At 37.6% G+C, this 9,952-nt stretch overlaps 2 long non-coding RNA genes across 4 annotated transcripts; one reads left to right on the top strand and one right to left on the bottom strand.

The window, feature by feature from the left end:
• Window positions 1-1,147: 1,147 nt before the first annotated feature.
• On the top strand, window positions 1,148-9,169 carry LOC308188552. 3 transcript variants are annotated; one of them, XR_013945567.1, is made up of 5 exons: window positions 1,148-1,753; window positions 1,867-1,932; window positions 2,803-2,936; window positions 3,136-4,089; window positions 5,973-9,169. It is a non-coding gene; the product is annotated as an uncharacterized lncRNA (long non-coding RNA). The 3 variants fall into 3 exon arrangements; XR_013945565.1 differs by lacking the exon at window positions 1,867-1,932 and having other exon boundaries at window positions 3,970-4,089; XR_013945566.1 differs by lacking the exon at window positions 1,867-1,932.
• LOC308188553 lies at window positions 4,084-5,117 on the bottom strand. The gene is made up of 3 exons (XR_013945568.1): window positions 4,898-5,117; window positions 4,544-4,712; window positions 4,084-4,329 (listed from the first exon to the last, which is right to left on the bottom strand). It is a non-coding gene; the product is annotated as an uncharacterized lncRNA (long non-coding RNA).
• Window positions 9,170-9,952: the final 783 nt, after the last annotated feature.

The raw sequence follows: 9,952 nt of genomic DNA, 5'->3' as shown, positions 1-9,952 counted from the left end.
TGGACTGCACTTTCCATTAGCTGGAAAAGTTAATTGGCAGTTAATGTAAAAGGTGATATGGATCTTGGGCTTAAACCTGTGTGACGCACAAACTTAAGGGGAAATTAAGCATCTGACTCCTCTTGGTATCAGTGAGTTTTGGGTACCTGGATACTTTTGAGGATCTGGCTTAGTCAGTCTAGGGGACTACTGCGTTGTTTAAGACATGTGATCCCAGATGTTATTAGGCCTTAGGAAGCAGTAAAGCAGGAGAACAATCACAGTTTTAGTTGTCTTTACGATTTTGGATATTTGGTGTGTTTGTTTTACATGGTGTTGCCATTTATTGTATGGTATGATTTCCTCTGTAAAGGCTAATTTAATAAACCAGAGTGCTTTTGATAAAAGTATTTTAAATGTATCTTCATATAGATAGTATCTTCCCAATATATTATAAACCTTCCAGGAAACAATAAGCATGAGGGCTAGCAGAAGCTTTCAAACACATTAGAAAAGATCCAGGTAAAGATAATTATTTCAAAACATATTATTCATTAAAATTGTCTGTGTAGTTTGGGAATAATATTACTTTCAGAACCACACTCCCCACAACAACAACAACAGCACAGGCATCATCCTGACATAAGGGAGTGTAACTAAAAGGATATTTCCATTAAAAAAACCATAACAATTAATCCGACCCAACACACCAATAAAAAATCCTTGTCTACTTCCTAAACCTTTGTCAAGGGAAGTTATTCACGTTGTTATTATTATTTCCTTCAAGAAATATGGATAAAATCTTTTCAGAAATTTTATTCACATTGCTATTCTTCCAAGTACAATAGGTGAAAAAAACCTTCAATTACTTGCTATTCAAAACATTAGCAAAATTGGTATTTATAGCAAATGCATAGGTGCAGTCTAGATCTGAATACGACATCCTGTCACAGTATACCACTTGCATCAAAAAAGTTTTTATTGACAGTCTAACTTTCCGTTTTTTTTTTTTTAATAATCTCAGAAAAAATCCCCACTGAAAAAGGAACAGTATAAAACCTTCTGAAAAATTAGTAAGATACTCTAAGATGATCCACCTGCTTTAAAGCTGCAGATATACTAATGTTTGTATAATCAGCTTTCTGATGGAAAACTTCAAAGCTTCTGAGCTACCTGCAAAACAGCACTGCCTGTAGCGATGGGGTGAGGAGAAGGGAAGAGGATTGACAGGAGAAAAGACAGATGGCAGGTGGGAAAAGGAATTACAGGCTTTAGCTGCATCATGGTTAAATATAACAGTATTTACTATTTCAGAAAATTAAAGTGAAAGAAATAGATGCTGCCATTGTTTTTATCACTGGTTATAACTATTTAACAAGGATGATGTGCTCTGAGCTGTTTGTGGGTGTTGTTACAAAGGGCACAAGAAAAAACGTCTTCAACCACCCACTCAGCTTACAGTCCCCATTTAGGCACAGCTGTGGTCCCCTTGATCTCTGGAAAGGAAGAGTTTTAGCCCAGAGAGCATTTTGTCTTATCCCCTCAGAGGAAAAGTCACAATTTATCTCCCTTCCAAATAGCACCTGCTGCATATCAGTATAATGATTGCATTGTCTAGGTGGGTAGAAAAATGAAAGGAAACATTGCCTGATGGAGAGGAGAGGTACCAACTTCCCAGGGCTCTCTGGAAGAAGGATGCTGTGCTTACATCTGGGTGGGGTTTCTGCCTTAGGCATTCATTTTCCCTTTGTAAGTGAGGGGAGCTGGTGGCAAGGTAGGTTTTGTTTCAAAGATTTACCACTAAAAACACAATCATCAAATAAGAACTCAGCTTTGAACAACATGTGCTCAAAAGCATCTTTTTTTATATTGCATGTTTTTTTGTAGCTGATGCTTACACAAAGAAACATACATGGAGTAACAGGAAAACCTTTTGGTAACTTGTGTACTGGGGTATGTATTCCTGGGGTAGACTTCATAGCATGCCACACATTAAAACAGCCAAAGTGATTAAAAAAAATAAAACTATTCCCTACTTTTTTTATTCATACTTATCTGAAACCTAGATGGCTTTTGCTTCCTCTCCTGGTGAAACAGGGCCTACATTTTGGGTAAGCCAGAGATTTCACAGCCAGTTCCTCAGCTGGCCTAGTTAAAGCCTATTTACATGAAGTCAATGGTGCTAAGCCAATCTGCACCAGCTGTGAAGCCAGGCATCCATGTATTTGTATTCATAGGAATAAATGCCTGATGCAATTTTGATTGGTGATTGAATACTGCCAGTTTCTAAAACACTGGGTTCTCATTAATCACAGCAGTGATGATTATTACTCTAAGCTTGATTCAGGCTCTCTTAAATCATTTCTAAATTGTAATTTGGTAGGATCTATGCACTTGAAGGTGTGTCTGCACAGATAAGTGCATTCAAATACACATATTTTTCCCAGCATGCTGAACTGACTGTAAATGTCTAGCTATGGTCATATGTATTGTGGTATAGTGTCCTGTACCGCATTTGGTCAGCATGGTGCCCTGCCTTGCAATAACGTTACACAAACTCACAGCGCAGTTTCTGAACGACAGCTACTTCGTGAGTGTCAAGCATGTAGTGAGGACAAAATAAGATAACGCATATTTGCATTTCTCCTTACGTATTTCAGACAAGGTTTCAGAAGCCTGTTTAAAAACATCTTCTAATCCATGGATGCACCTAAAACTCTTGCACTGCTAGTGATAAACTCTTACACCTTATACTGTTGGTGATGAATCACAGATACTTACCTTATCCTTCAGTTCTCTTCTGATTTATGGCTTCATCAACAGGATGTTCTCACACAATACCAAGTCTCTCAGGGAATGCCAGAATCCCCAAAAAGCTCCTTAAGAAGATGCAGTGTACAGGAGGATGCAAAACATATTCAAGAGCTTGCTGGTTTGGGCAGTCCTGCAGTACACAGGTGATCTCTGACATTTGGTGATCCTATCTTTCTGTTGGGACTTGCAGCTGATCTGCTATTGGGGTTACAAATAAGACAGGTATGAGATTGTTCTCAGCACATCCAATTTAAAATGGGTTTGTAAAACAACAAAGAGTGCAAGGGATGAAGTGGAAAGTAGAGACTAAACGATAGAAAGGCTGATTTGCTGTTGTTTCAGATGATTGTGAGATCGCCCTTGAAGAAAAAAATCTCATGTGCAACATTCCAGTCAACAAAATTGAAGATAAAATCCTTGGGCCTGAAAGAGGGCTGTTCCCTGCCTCAGCAGCCTTGTTCTTTATCTTTCTTAATGACACTGAGAACTTTTATGATATTTGATTTGTAAGGTTCTTCAGGCTGGAGTGAAGCAGAGCATGCTATTGTCATGCTCTGTAGGGTACTGTGCATCAATGGTGCTGTCTTCAGTCTGCGAATCTAACAAATTATTGAGGCACTGGTTGTTAGCGTCTTTGTTGCTGATCCACATAATATTCAACTGCCCTTGCCATTTTCCTCCACCAACCTGAGATGTTGCCTAGTAGATACATGCTGAGCTTGGAGAGTGGGTGGGGGGAGTTGTATAAGCACTGACATTGTACTTGATGCTTCTAAGACAGAAGATATCCGTTTCTCTCTGTGTTTCTTTCATCCATTCATTTTAAACACAAGGAAGGAAAAAGAAGGATGTAAGATTTAAAAATTCTGCAGTTTTGTTTCATTTTTAATAAAAGAATACAGAAAAGAAATATAAGGATTAAGGGAAAAATATAAATGAGAATGAATATATAAATACAGACTGAGGCTGCAAGGCTCTACCAGAATTATCAGGTATGCTTGCAGAGACACTATTAGCATATGCATTGCAAAGCAGTGGAAACATAATTGTGATGACAGTTATAAGCCCATAAGAAATATACAGAGAAAGATAGGACTTTGGGGGGAAATTCAATTTTAGCACAGAACAGCCTGGTTCCATCTTTAATACTGTTTTTTTGGTTTTTTTTTTTTTCAGCTAGTGCATTTGGATTATGGCCTTCCTGATTCTTCAGTATGCTTCCAGCCTCTGCAAAAATTATGATGGCTGTGGGGCTGATGCACCAGCTGGCAACAGGCTGCTGAAGAGTCTGTCCGTGTAAGTACAGCCAGGGCACATTGTGTTCTGATGACTCCTGCCCTGCCTCTGTGTGCTTCTGAGATGCCTTCAAGGCAGGCAGGCAGGGAAAAGGTTTGGTGGGAGCGATGTGCTGCTGCTGCTGCTGTGCCTCATGCAGAGGGAGATCACCTAAGCAAGAATCTGTACATTCATACTTACACCTGTAAAAAGCAGTAGGACTGGAGTGCTGAAAGAATTTGGTCACTGGTATTGCGAAACCTGAAGGGAAACATGAATACATTTCATGCAAAAAAGGCAGGCATGTGTAGACACAGGCAGAAACTGAATTCAGAACAGGCAGGCAGCTAAACTCAAGACATGCTGTTGTAGAAGTAAGGCAGGGACACAATAAAAAAGGGTGGTGTTCCCTGCAATCTCCTGAGATACCTAGGTGTTGCCCCATGAGGCACAGAGGCATGTTTTATTTTCCTACCTGAGTTGTCTTAGGTCTAGGCTCCTGTGTAAAATGTGTCTACAGCAGGAGCCTTGTCCTGTTTGGACATCATCTCAGCCATGCCCCAAGATAGAAGATCCCAAGCAGAGAGGCAGGAAATAGTGCCTGCTGACAGCCCTGGAGAGCAGGTAGGTTCCCAGATGCTCATCTTTTCCATCATGGAAGACAATACACACAGAAAAATAAAACTTGAGTTGCCTGTTGTGGCAATAATACCCCCCCCAAAAAAAAACAGCAAGAATTTTTTGTTGGTCAGTTGGTCAGGAAGGTATTATCAGTCAGTAGTGGGACTTCAAAACCTAATTATCTTTGTACATCTAGACTAGACATTACCTTTGGATATGTGTTGTGGAAAAACTGGCAGCAAGGTGGAAGGATGAAGTGGGATAGTAAGCCTTCTCTCTACCTGCTGCTTTATCTTCTTGTATTGTCTCCATTATTTGCATTTTAACCTAGGTGGCTGCTATGGTTCCCTCATGGTCATGCCCTTCCCTCTAGCTGCACTTTTCCTTACCCTGGTTGCTCTGTTCTGTGTGCACAACTTGGCTGGAAGTGAGACTAATGAGATTTTCAATCTACAAAGCACAGATGGCACTTTCCATGCTTCAGAGACTGTCAATCTTGTTCGTCTCACTTCCTGGTCATTAGCAGAGGGAGGAGAGAAATGGGAGGTGTACTGAATCTCTGGTAAGGCTGGGGGAGGAAAATGGCTCCTATACCCTTCTCCTGCTGGGAAGTGAAGGTAGATGAGGAGGAGAAGAATAGGGAGAAGAATAGAGAAGCAAGACTCAGTGAACAGTGCATGAGTCTGGTCTAATAATGATATCGAAAAGAAAGTACAACACGGTATGAAAAGGAAGTGCACTAACAAACAAAATAAAGTCTATTGTAAGGAAATAAATCTGATAAATGAGAAATCATGAAGAATATTTAGAGAATCAAGGGTGGTGTGTTGGGAGATGGAAGAGATGCAGAGCTTTATGGCAAGAACAAGAACTGTACAGTAATGTCAGATAGTTGTGTGGGTGGATGTGACAGTTGTGGGGCTGGAGGCCTAGGGCTGAATCTGTGAATGGGAAGACAAAAACATGCTGTAATATGAATGAAGACATGACCAAAAAGAACTTATTCTGTGTTTAAAAAACCTATGACATTGGTGTGGAAAAAGAAACCAAACAACTAATACGTTAGTTCTTTTTTTTTCTGTGTGTTAAAGACTGTCAGATTTTTTTCCTAATTACTTTGAGTCTCCTAACCAATTTAAACAAACAAAACAAAAACTTGCAACAGGTAGGTAAAGAATTGAAAATATTTTTATATTTTATATAAATAATATTTTTTTAAATATTTTATTTTATTATATATATAATATTTTTATATATAAGAGGCAGTCTTTCTTTTCTCTCAGTAGATCTACATGGATACTCATCTTGAGCCCAAGATCTATAGGAAGTAAAGCTTCTCCAGGTTGGTTGATCTCAGAATTGTTGATGAGAAATAGGAATAACTTTATGTGGTGGGCTAGAATGAACCCCAGCAGAAGTTTGTGATATGGATGAGAGTGGGAGCTACCCCTTATTCCTTCTTCCAGTCAGCAGAGGTGACCTTGTTGAGAAGATACTCAGTACTCACACTGGTGAAGAAAATACCTGCAGTCCCCCTGGCAGTGCCAACAAACACTACTGAAGCAGACATTGAACTCTCTTCTTACTCCCTGATTTTGCAAGAAGTCCAGAAAATCATCCTAAAAATATAGTCAAAGTGTCTCTTTATTTGTTTCTTGTTCCTTGTATTTTCTTTTTGGTTATTTGCATCAAATGTAAAATCAACCCTTGTGAAACATAAAAAGGTTTACATTTGCATATTGTATTTATTATTTGCATATTATCTGTATATTACAGATAAGACATATCTATACAAAATTAGGCCAAACTCAATAATGACTGTAGAACAATAGAGATGTTGGCTGGAAGGGACCTCTGGAGTCACCTCTTCCAACTTCCCACATGAAGCAAGATAAGATGAGGTCAGCTGTGGTTTTGTCTAACCAAGTATTGAAGCCTTTTGAGGTGAAGGGTTCCACAACCTTTCTGGACAGTCTGGTCTATTACTTCACTATTTTCCTAATGGAAAGGATTTTCCTTGTCTCTGGTCTGAACCTTGTAAGCTGCAGCTTGTGGTCACTGCCTTTTGCTATACCACCTGTCACCAGCAAAATGAGATTGGCATGTACCCTCATCTCAAAATGTCAACTTTCTTAATAAATGAATATACTGATTTTGAGAGCATGGTGCTCAAATTTTGTTGTGTTAGTGTTCTATAGCTGCTGATAAAGGATGGCTTCATGAATGGGTTGGAGATGGTGCCCTATGTATTTTTATCTCCTTATTTAGGATTGGAGTCTTCTTACCTAACTTTAGCCTTGTATAAGCTGTCAGATCTAACATCTAGTCTTCTTTTGTAATTACTGAAGAGAATAGCACTCCCACAATGTAATTAACTACACCTATCTTACATTGCATCTAAAATTAAATGGTGTGTCACTTATTGTTAGCATTAGCTACATACATAGAATGTGCTATTTCAGCTGAATAAAATCACGTATTAGTTGGTAAAGGTGAAATTAGTAAATTCTTCCAAAACTAATTAATACTACACTGGCAGACAGAATGGCAAACATATGAAATGATTACCTTATTACTTTAGAAAACTGCATTACGAAAAATGCTTAATTTTTTTTTTTTTTTTTTAATTTTTTTTTCCTGCTCAGTACTTGTCATGGTTTTGGCTGGGATTGAGTAAATTTTCTTTGTATAGGCTTGTATAATACTGTGTTTGGGATTTTTGATGAAAATCAGTGATAGAACACTGATATTTTAGGTGTTGTAGAGAAGTGGTTACACACTGTCAAGGACTTTTCTGCTTCTTATGTTGCCCTGCCAGCGAGGAGGCAGGGGGTGCACAAGAAGGAGGGAAGGGGCACAGCTGGGACAGGTGACCCAAACTGACCGAATATTCCTTACCGTATGTCATCATGTTCAGCAAAAAAAAGCTGAGGAGAAGGGGGAGATGTTCAGGGTGATGGTGTTTGTCTTCCATAGAAACCATTATATATGATGAGCCTGCTCTTCTGGAAGTGGCTGCTGATGGGAAGTAACGAACAAATTCTTTATTTTAATTTGCTTACATATGTGGCTTTTGCTTTCCCTAGTAAGCTGTTTTTATCTCAACCCACGAGTTCTCTCACTTTTACCTTTCCAATTCTCTTCCCCACCCCACCTGGGATAAGTGAACAGCTGTGTAGTACTTAGCTGCCTGCCCCGGTTAAACCGCAACAGTACCACATGGTTTATACCACTTGGATTATTGTGGGTTAAACTACGAAGGCAGATGGGGCACAATGATATCTTTCTGCAAACTAAATACACAAAATATGACTGTACTGCTTTCTTGGTCTGCAACTTCCAGTGACATTGATGTCCTGTATATAAACAGGAAAAAATGCTACAGTTCATGTGTGTTTCTTCTATCTCTTCAGATATATACTACAACACTAAAAAGCTTTATATTCCTCCCCTTCTGTAGATGACTGATTCTGGATCTGCACATTTGAAAGTTTTCAAAGAAATTTAAGTTAGTTAATTTGGAGTGAATTTAAAAAATACAACTAAACCTTTATTTGTTTCCTTCTGCATTAAATCAGCCTGTCATCATTTCTAGCTCTACTTATTGAAATTCAAGATGTGATAACTGAGAAATATCTACATCTCCTCCTGGAACAAAAAAATATGCTTGGAATAGACAACATCTTTTATTCTACAGATTTTATTGTTATTGTTTTGCTCATTTTTAGTGTTACACATAAATATTGATTTTTGCTTTGCTAAAATCTTCAAAGAAGTATTTGATATTTTCCACAGGAAGAAAAAAAAATCACAGAATACAAAAGAAATTTCACAATTTAGATTTGAAAGGAAATGTCTTGCAAAAGTGAATCTTTATACAGCAGTATTTGTGTAAGATGAAATAGATTCAAGAAATTTAACAACCTGGTTAGAAACAGTAGATAGCAAAACATTCTCAATGGTAAGAAAAAAGAAGATATTTATGTAGCTCAGTAAAGTTTTCTTGAGTCAATGATAGAATATCTTAGATGTGAGAGATTCCCCATTTTAGAACTGTTACTAATTCATTGCTCAGTCTGAATATCAGGTATAATTCAGGTCAGCAATATGAACATGAATTATTCTATCCCAAATTTCTTGGCTACCTATGTTCTATCAGTCTATTTCTCAGCTATCTTCTGGTCTAATGATTGTTTAATTTAAAAAGTTAATTCACTTCTCAAAGGGAAAACAGGAACTGTCAGATTAATCCCAGCTAATGTTGGGTGACTATAATGTAGGGTATTGTATCTGAGCTGTGTTGTAGTCTCCAGTCTGTAAATCACAATGGATATGTAGAGGTCATGCCTTATACATTTGATTTACCCAAATGGAGGGAGATTTTGATTTTATTCTAACACAGATTGACAGACAGCAAACACTAAAAACTCAAAAAAAAAAAAAGTGTTTTTTTAATAGATTCTTTTTTTTCCCTTCAGTGAGTCCAAACCTTAAATCAACTATATTAGCCAATGAAATAAAATAAAACATTTTGAATGAATACTGAGAATTAAATATATGTAAGACAATAATAGTCTTAGCACAGTTTGTCCATTTAATATTTTTCCGTCACACATTCACCAGAACCTTTCAGTGGTGTAGTCTTTCTTTTGGTTACATGGCATCTCACTTGATGTTTTGAGATGAGGTTGTGACACTTGCTAGTGACCTTCAATTTTCTGTCTACTAGACAGAAAACTCAAATACTATTTATTTTTGTTGTAGTTGGTGTTGTTGTTTGTTTTCCTGCTCTATTTCAAGTTATGTTATGTTGCTGTTGCTCTAGGCAAGTGTCCTAGTTAGAGCAATTTTAGAAGTTACCATCCTCAGTACCTATTTAAACTTTTAAATTCAGTTCACTGTCTGTATCCATTCCCTCCCAATATGTCCTTGCTCATTACATCTCTGGAAATCTCTTCTTTTTAATCATTATTTTAAAAGTATATTAAAAAATGTAAACTCTATCCACCTGCTGACAACCAAAGATCAACAAGAGTCTGAAAGGTATATTTGCACAAAAGAGATAAGAAGAGTTTGTCTTCCTCCCTGTTTAAAAGTTACTTTTCAGTTTTCCAAACTGGATATGAGTGAAGAGTGACCTTCTCTGGTCAGAAGAGGATAATCTAATAACTGTCTAACAATATTTCAGTTAATCTTCCTCATTCCAAAATTGCTACTTTACATAAATGAAACACACTGCTTGGTTCACAAATCTACTTTCATA

Source organism: Anser brachyrhynchus (assembly GCF_964034855.1).
Source record: "Anser brachyrhynchus genome assembly, chromosome: 1".
Lineage (NCBI taxonomy): Eukaryota > Metazoa > Chordata > Aves > Anseriformes > Anatidae > Anser > Anser brachyrhynchus.
Note: the sequence above shows the minus strand (reverse complement) of the source record. Positions and strands in the feature narration are given on the sequence as shown.